Here is a 9,786-nt window from a genome sequence, read left to right as displayed (position 1 = left end):
GAATTAAGTTAAATTATGCTACATTGGAGCAACTGGATGATTTACTAAGAGAGTGTAGGTGGGACCATGGCAATAAGTCCAATTATTTTCAGAATGAGTTTGAACTCAAATCAGTTAATTAACATTATTTCCCTTCACACACCCCAAAATAATTGTATCACTTCAAAATGCAATTGTTTATGCATTTTAGAATAGGGTGAGGGTAGGGTTGCATTGTTTTTACGTGAGCATGACTATGGCACAGGTTTTTAAAAATGTCATCAGACAAACAAGTCTTGGAAGATACAAAGACGACTGTCCTAAAATGACTGTCCTAAAATGACAAAGCCTGATGATTATGGTTTTTTTCCACGTCTTATTTGATATACACGAGATGAATACTCATTTATGGCCAATCTGTATAAATCTCATTTAAATAATCAAGAAGATTTGTCTGAAGCACTTGCCTAATTGCACATGTATGTGCTACATAGAAGTAATTTCTACTCTTTGTTGATATGTTTTCAAATTCAGACTCTTAGTTGCTCATAAATATATGTAAGTTTTATGTTAATGGATCTTATATCTAATCTACAACTGCAAGTTGGTGAATGTCACCAAGGAAAGAAACACTCATCTGTTCTGCCTTTTGGACTGTGATGCTTTCCTAGCCTCCTCTGCAAAGGTGACAAGGAAGACCCCATCTCCCTCTCCACAAAGGATGCAGCAGATCCACCACATTAGCAATGACTGTCTGGTTTAGAAAGAAAAATATTGTCTTCCAGTCTGTACCTGAAATCTGTATCATAAATTAATGGTGTGGGTGGTACAATTCTGGTAAAAATCCCTACTGTTGCTGAAAAATGGGAGGAGGTTTTCTCTGTTATGAGCATTGATATAATGAAATCAGAAATAAGCATTTTAAACTCTTAATTTTATATTTGGGCAAAGGCTCTCCACCTTGCGCTCTCCTCTTAATTTTGGTGTATGTCTTCTGCAGCATTGTTCTGAAGCTCCCTTAAATATTTCGTGACAAAGAAAATGGAGAGGATGAGAAGGAAGCAGATTTCTCTCTGACAGTGACAACTGCTGGTATGGAAAAGAATGTTGCTTTTAGGTAAACTGTAAAAACCACATGAGAGTAATGACTGTATGCACAAATGGCTCTGCTAGGTATGTGAAAGGATCATAGAAAATACATTTTCAGAGCCAGATGACAACCTTACTGACTTGTGAGTAGGGCAAAATGAGATCTGACAAGATTACAAAGCTTACCTATTATTTGGAGATAAATAACAATTTAAATATTCTTTTATGGTGCAAAGCCTACACATCTGAACCAGGGAATATTGATTCACTGTTAATGCTTTGTTGTAACAGGGAAATGCCTGATGTAATTCCTGAATTAAATTTATTGGAAATGTAGGGCTGGTGGTTTCACTTTTCATAGAACCACAGAATGGTTTTGGTTGGAAGGAATCTTGAAGATATTTAATTCCAACCCCCTGCCATGGACAGGGAGAACTTTCACTATTCCAGGTTACTCCAAGTCCTGTCCTGCCTGGCCTTGGACACCTCCAGGGATGGGGCAGCCACAGTTAATGCTATTCATGTCCCTCTGCATGTTCCCACCACCTCACTTCTCTAGGACCTAGCATTGGCCACATTCTGTGATCACATGCCTGAAAGTCTCACAGTGCAGTTAGTTTGTGCACTTTCAGACAATCCTGGTGAGCTGATTCAAACAGAAATTTGATGGGGATAAATCTTCAGTGAAGGTGGGCATCATTATTTTTGGCAGAATCAGACAATCACACCAGAGGACCGAGAAAATCTCAGGCCAAAGAATGACTGACAGAAATCCACGGCCATCTCATGACATCAGACACTTAGCACATGATAAGAAAAGGGAGATAAAGTAGATCTATTAATAGTTTTCAGTGTACTTTGAGAAAAGCAAAGGTTATGCCTACATTTGTTAAGAAGCACAGCCGTACAGAATTGTATGTGCAGAGTGAAACCCTTAGAGATGAGGACACAATCCCTACACAGGTCTCAGGCATGTTTTTTCTGTACAAATTCTAGAATATCTAGGTGAACTAAATTCCCCTTTACCTACTGGAATGTTTTAAGTCAATCCTCAGTATGTCAAATCCCAGGAATTTCAGACTGCTGGGCTATTTTCTTTTAGATGATTTTAATCTCATAGGGATCCAATTCTTGTGCTCTCAGCCAGCTGTCACATGAAGCAAAGCACAAGCTGAGATGATCAAGAGATTTGCTTTAAAAATACACTCCTGACTCAAATTAAAACTCTCTGCCAGATGATCTACAGAAATAATTGTGTTATTTAAGAATAAATGCAGAATAAATGCAAAGTATGTGAATATCCTGGGTATTCATATGAAAATGTGACAGCACCGTGGGTTTTGGTTGAGATATTTTATGAATATAAAGGGATTAATTTGTGATGCAGACTGGTCTGCCATTAGACCATTTTATCATTATACCGAGCTTCAAGCACAAGTACTGATTTTTCAAGTTTTGCTTACAGAGGCAATGAGTCTGATGCAATATCTTTCTCTCCCTCAGTACAACACTGATTTTTAAAAGTGTATCCACATGAAAAAATACTGCTTATAATTTCAAAACTGTACTCCTGGATCTTCCTTCTAAGTTCTTTGACTTCTTCAAACACTGGGTCTGTAGTATAAAAACAAGCCCTGATAACTGAATTTGTTTTCTTTATTTCATTTTTCAGAAAAAATTGCCATGCAAATTGTTCAATTTCCAAACAATAAAGCCACTCATAAAATTTTCAGCTAGTTCAATGAGCAGTACCAATATTTTATATAGTAATAGGGAACTGCACAGCCATGTGCCAGCATGAATTCTTAAAACAAATACAATATTTTAATTCTGCATATGGACATATGGACATTTAATTCTGCATATGGACAGCTGAGCAGAGTAGCTCTTACAGGAGCAGGACAATAAAACCAAGACAAGTATCTGTATTATGAAAGTAATATATATTTTTTTTTTCCTAAGAGCTGCTTCCTACACAGATGGATCAGACCACATCCCTGTGTGACAGAACTCTAAGTCATGAGTGCTGTCTCATTAAACAACCAGATTGCACAAGATTTCATTAATTTCTTTATCTTCCACACAGGAATGTGCTGGTATATCTGTAAGAAAACTGCTGGTGCAACAAAGAAAGCCGTTCTTTTAAAACTTCAGGTGGCTGTGTTGGCCCTAAACCATCAGCGTCTGAAATTGGCTTATGGGTTGCTCTGTTTACCTAAATGGGCACACAAAGTGGAAAAAAAAAAGGGAAAATAGATGCTTAGTCCAGCCAATTTTTTCATGTGTTCTTCCTCTAACCATACACGTCTCTTCTGTGATTCATCGACTCTTCTCTTCCCTGGGACTCAGTGGACCCTCAGAGAGTTTATTAGAATATTTCTGTTATGAAAAGAGGAATTTATGATGTAGACATTACAATGGGATGACTATTCTCAAATTTAAAGTGAACTCCTTTCATTCAGTACTTTTTATTTTTTATTCAAATATAAAGAGAAACCTGTATCTATAAAACATCTCCCTATGCTATGTTTTTAATGCAGAATATGAAAAAAAAAATCTCTTTGGCAATCAAACAGCAATTCCTGCAATTTTGGAACATGAATTTCCTTCCACTGTAAAAACCCAAAACAAACTAGTCCTTAAGAAAGACACTAATTAGGGGAAGACAGATTTACCCGCCTACAAAAAAAGTTTATAATGGCTATTGACAACCTAATGATTTTTACACCCATAGAAACACACATCTTCTTAAAAGCACTATTTGTTTTGTAATTCAGTCAGTGCCTAGATTGGAAGGAACTCAACCCCTCTGTTTAATATTGCCATAAACCCCCAAAGTTATCAGGAAGATCTATTTCCTCCCACTATGACACTTTAAAGAAACTTAGCCATCACCAAGGGCTGCTTAAGAAAAGCCTCAGCCCCATACCCAGTTCTGGTTGAAACAGCAAAGAAGAAATAGAAATCAGAAGGAAATTTAACAACAAAATGCTGCATAAAGAATATAGAAAGTGCTGTAAGAATCTTTTGACAAATTAACCTTAAAGCTTTCTCTTCAGTACAGGCCAATGTTGTTATAAAACACAACACTGAACAAAGGTTTTTGGAAGGCCATTGAGAAACAATTTAAAAGTGCAAGAAACACCAACACACTGCGCAGAAAGGCAGTGATTTTAACTGGCTGCACAGGAAAAGTAAGAGGGCGCATAACAAATGTCTGCAAAATAATAAATGGTGTACACAAGGCATTCAAAATCTGATTTTCTTCCAGTCACAATAGACAAAGGATGAAATATATAAAGATGCTGAAAGACAGCAGGTTTGAAACTAAAAATGGATTTTTTATTCAATATACAGCAAAATTAGACTTTGAAACTCAATTCTATGTGTGAGGAAATTGTTAAGATCAGTAGTTCAACAAGAATAAAGAAAGTATTTGATGTGCATGGATAAAAAGAATAAACAATCTTATACAAACAAATTCTAAGAAGAGTGAAACAAAAGTCATGTGGAAATTATACTTCCTGCCTGGGATTTTAAGGAAATTTCTACCTCTTACTGAATCAAATAAAATCTTCAATTAGGGGGCAAACCTCAGCTCGGTCACCTACTGCTTTAACCACAAAATTTATTTGGATTTCAAGGAAAACAAACACGTCCTTCCAATTTCCCCAAAATTGGCGTCATGGTTGCCCAATCTCACCACACATTTGTTGTAAGAGGATCCATCAGCAAAATGTCCTCCATTTTCAGCTGACACGCCCGTCATTTTTTCACCTCATTAGAGAACTTCTTTTTCCCAGGCAGTTCCCACAGAAGTTTCCCCGGACTTCTGTGAAAGGGGCAAAACCACCAGGGTCTCCCAGCCGGAAGGTTCCCACAGAACCTCTACGTTCTGCCATTTCCTCCAGCCACCAGACACAGCTTCAATTTGGGAACAATTTACTGGCTTTTTTCCCAACAGCCTTTACTGGATGTTTTTATATTCTGTACTCGTGATCTCTTCTAGATATCTTTCAAATTACCCTTTTTATTTCATGTTTTAATTGAGCTAAAGTCTAGAAGTTTCACAAACTAACAATGATACATCCTTTCTCCTTCCTTTCTTGTCCATGCTACTGGTCAAACACAGGATCAGGTTTCAAATTTCAGCTCTTAGAGGCATAAGGACATACTTACACATGTAACTGGCGACTGCACTAGAGTTTGTTACCATGCCATTAAGAATCTTGTTGGCAGTATAATTTGGTAAAACTATTCACAGAGCTGATTTTGATGAAAAATAACACCCCCTGCCCCCCAAGAATAAAAAGGAACACCTAGTTTAAGTTTAGAACACACCAAACAGATACTTTTTTGTCCAAAGGAGGAACCACAGCTTATGTGTGTCAGGAGGAGCATGGGGTGAAAATCTGATGTGGTAAACTGCGTGCACACTAGTACATTAAATTTGCCTACTTGGCTGTTTGGATGGTTTGCTTGGAATAAGCTGCATCTGTGCAAGAAAACAATGGGTTTTAGTCTTCCAAACAAGGCAGCTGCATGAAAACCATCTGTAGAAAATGGTTTCTGGAGCACCCTGTCACCCAACTGCAGCCAGGAGTGATTTAACAAGAGCACTCATTCATTGTAACACAAAAAACCCATGCCACATTCTGCTCCTTCCTCACAGTAATTTCTTCCTCGTAGCTGGAAAAACCACAGTGATTCTGCATGCGGGATGGTGCAGCCCTGGCTGTCTGGACAGACTGGGGGATGAGAGGCTGGAAAGCAGTGCCAGGGAAGGGGACTGGGGGTCCTGGTCAATGGCAGTGCCCTGGAGCCAGGAGGGACATCCCTGTCCTGGGGGCATCACACCCAGCACGGCCGGCCGGGCCAGGGAGGGATTGTCCTGCTCTGCTCTGGGCCGGGGGCCGGGGCGGCCTCACCTGGAACACTGTGTGCAGTTCTGGGCATCACAGTGTAAAAAAGGCATTGAACTGTCAGAGAGTGTGCAAAGGAGAGCTACAAGGGTGGTGAAGGGTCTGGAGGGGCCGTGTGAGGAGCAGCTGAGGGCACTCGGTGTGTTCAGCTGGAGGAGAGGAGACTGAGGGCAAACTCATCACAGTTACAGCTTCCTCATGAGAGGAAGGGCAGCTCCGACCTCTGCTCACTGTGACAGGGACAGCACCTGGGGAAGGGCTGGAGCTGTGTCAGGGCAGGGTCGGGCTGGAAATCAGGGGAAGGTTCTTCCCCCAGAGGGTGCTGGGCGCTGCCCAGGCTCCCCAGGGAATGGGGATGGCCCCAAGGCTGCCAGAGCTCCAGGAATATTTGGACACTGCTCCCAGGGATGCACAAGGTGGGATTTTGGGTGTCTGGGCAGGGACAAGGTTTGGACTTGATAATTATTATGGGTCCCTTCCAACTCAGGAGATTCCTTATTTGTATACTGGAATTTGCTGGTAGAGATTATGCATCAGGTCAATGGCCACATACTTGTGGCCACTGGCCTTCACAGCTGTGGAACCACTGGTGAAAGCCACTGTCCTGTGGATAGCTGGGATGATGTCTCAAGGTACAGTGGAAATCTGGTTTGTCAGAGCACCCCACCTGAGCAGTTCCCAGAACATATGTGTAGCAGATGTGAATATCACAGGCCACCCATGACGTGGAAGAAGAAAGCAGAGAAATCTGTAAAACCTTGGGAAGGGCTTGCTTACATCATTAAATCTATTTGATTAAAAACCCTTATTTTCGGACTGCAAGGATTTTAGTTATGTCTCGCAGAGTTAATAATCTTCAGAATATAAACCCACGTGCAAACCAAATCCTTAAATCTGAACCCTTTATTGTTTCATGAATTTTCCTGGTTCAATCTCTGTCCTTTCAGCTACTTGAGTGGCAGTTGCTAACACATATTTTGTCTAATGTCCCAAATTCCTCCTTTTTTCCAGTAGGCAGTGTCACAATAATGCATGATGTACATATCTCTCAAAGTTCTGGAATTTTGTTGTTGTTGTAGTAAGGTAGTTTTTGTTTGTTTGTTTTTTTTTTCTTTTTCCCTTTGGTGTTTGTTCGCAAGGGTTTTTTGTGGGTTTTTTTGTTTGTTTGTTTTGTCTTGAGTTTTTTATGGGTTTTTGTGTTTTTTCATGATTTTGGTTCACTTTGGTGTTTTTTTTTTTGTTGTTGGTTTGTTTTATTTGTTTGTTTTTTTTTGTTTTGGTTATTTTTTGTTCTTTTTTTTTGTTTGGTTGGTTTTTGGTTTTTTGGGGGGTTTTGGGTTTTTTTTTTTTGGTCATTGATTTGTTTTTGTTTTTTGGGGTGAAAAACTGTCCATTTGAGTTTTGGGGTATTTTCATGGATTTTGACTGGTTCTAAGCTGTTATAATATAGAATCACAGATTGGCTTGGGTTTTAAAGACTTTAAAGATCTTCTTGTTCCAACACCCCAGCCATGGGGATTTCTCCAGCTCTCCTAGAGCCCCGTCAGGCTCTGAAAGGGGCTCTGCAGTCTCCCTAGAGCCTCCTCTTCTCCAAGAGAACACCCCTAGCTTTCCCAGCCTGGCTTCAGGAGAGCCCTTGAGATGAATATCCATTCCAATCAGATAAGAAAATGCCTCTTAAATAATGGAGGAATATTTAGATAATAGATTTGTTATGGGTATCAGCACAAAATCTTGTCCAGGCCACTACCTGAGGCAGGAGGCAGACTTTCCTGTTTTCAGATACTTTATGAGCTTCGAAATGGGAATTTTTTTTTTTTTTTTTCCTTTGGCCACTGGGTAATCAGTCTTTTCAGGCAACCATGGCCAATTAATATCAGTATTGCAATAAACTGAGAATATTCAGTCAGTAAAATTGCTAATAATCTCTTTTATAGTTTACATATTAATTATTTACAGGGGTAAAAGGTCAACAAATCTCAGAAATACTGACAGGGTGTTATTTGAATTATAAAATACTAGCTTTGAGAATGTATCTTGACTGCAGAATCAATCACCTGGCTTAATTGATTTGGCAACAGAATATTAGACATTAAAAAATCCAGGACAAAAAGGTTTGTACAAGAGAACCACAATATGGTTTTTGGAATTCTTGATGGTGTAGAAGAGACGTGCCTTGCAACGTGGTCATTTTAATTTATCTCTTTATGATAAATTTGACAGCCTTCTTACTTGATGCACAGTGAGTTCAGAATCAAATTGCTAACCTTCATGAAACAGAGGAATTTGTAGCAAAGGAGCACTGTGAATTGAGCTAAAGTGATATTGTATATAAATGTCAAATTAAGCCCACCACTGAAAATCCCACAATTCTCACTGACTGCAGAGGGCTCCGGGGCTCCCTCTTACAGCTCCCATCCCCAGAGAGACTCTGAACACCTGGATAGTGTATCTGATTTATCACCCCATCTTAAATCAGATTATCTAAAAAGGACTAAATTCTCCCCCAAAAGAATAGCAATTCACATAAACTTGTCTTTTCTCAAATCACTTCAGCTGCCTTCTGGGGTAGTGGCGAGCCTGTGCTGCTGTGTGAGAACTTTACTTTGTCCTGAAGTTGACACAAACACATTTTGCTGATTATCAGGATCATTTGCTAATGATCAGGATCATTATATACCTCAATATTTTTAAAAGGATGCTGTGGGCCCAGCAAACAACTCTGATGAATCAGTATGTGATGCACTAGCTGTATGTTCATTGCTCATTAATTAGGTGACAAAAGATGACATTCCACAGACAGCTCATACTCAGCAACACATTTTTCTTGATGAGAACTTGTGGTATTATTTACTTCATTAACAAAGGTCAGATCCTTGATATTTGATGGAAGAAGAGCTGTGTGCCACGGGACAGGTCCTGTGATAGGGCATCCCTGAGCACGAGTCCATGTGTTTTCATACAAGCCCATCCACGTGGCTGAACTTCAAACACTCACTTCCATGCTCCTGGTGGAGGAGGTGGGTGTATTTTTTCACTAGATTATCAGTGGCGTTGCCCACGTTACCCATGCAATTAACTGAGAGTATGGCCAAAGTTATGAAATTGACTTGTATCAAAAATGAATTGTATCCATTTTCCAGTTCTTTGGAGACGCTTTCCTTTGAGTATTTAAGGGACATAATAAACATGAAGATGTTAGCTGAGCTGGACTGTATTGGTCCTTGACACTTCAAATTATAGAGAAGTATCTCAATGGAGAAATTAATTCTGGTAGGCAGGATTCAGTGCTTATTCATGCTGATCTAAATGACTGAACTAATTTTTACTTGTGAGTGGAACTGGATTCCTGACTATTTCTTTAAGTTTTTTACCTTCTGAGTAACAGCTGGCTTCCAAATGCTTCAGCAGCATAAGATTTTAAGAGCCATGCTGACCTTGGTTTAAGAACAATTCATGCACAAAATAGAAACCCCAAAATTTCTCACACAAGCTTCTCCTCAGTAAAGCACTTGTTTTAAATGAGCTTTGCATGTGGAAAAAACCATCCATTTTGTATTTCAGTAACAGACAATGCAGACTACAGGTAGCACACAACCTGCTCAGTCAATAGCAGATGAATGTCCCTCACTAAATGGTTTTGATGGCTGGTGGGGTGGAGTGAGAAGAAGCAAAGCTCCTGACTCTCTCTTACCACTAGCCAGAAGTAACTAAAATATTATCAGTGGTGGTTCCAGCACAAATTCAAAACACAGACCCACACCAGCTACTGTGAAGACACTTAACTCTGCTCCAG

At 39.6% G+C, this 9,786-nt stretch overlaps 1 protein-coding gene across 1 annotated transcript in view; it reads right to left on the bottom strand.

Moving 5' to 3' along the window:
- EDIL3 (EGF like repeats and discoidin domains 3) overlaps positions 1 to 9,786 on the bottom strand; it is a 226,267-nt gene that overhangs the window by 95,470 nt on the left and 121,011 nt on the right. The window lies entirely within an intron of this gene.

This window comes from Hirundo rustica, chromosome Z, assembly GCF_015227805.2.
Source record: "Hirundo rustica isolate bHirRus1 chromosome Z, bHirRus1.pri.v3, whole genome shotgun sequence".
Taxonomy (NCBI): Eukaryota; Metazoa; Chordata; class Aves; order Passeriformes; family Hirundinidae; genus Hirundo; species Hirundo rustica.
The sequence above is the reverse complement of the archived record's forward strand: the minus strand, read 5'-3'. Positions and strand labels throughout refer to the sequence as shown.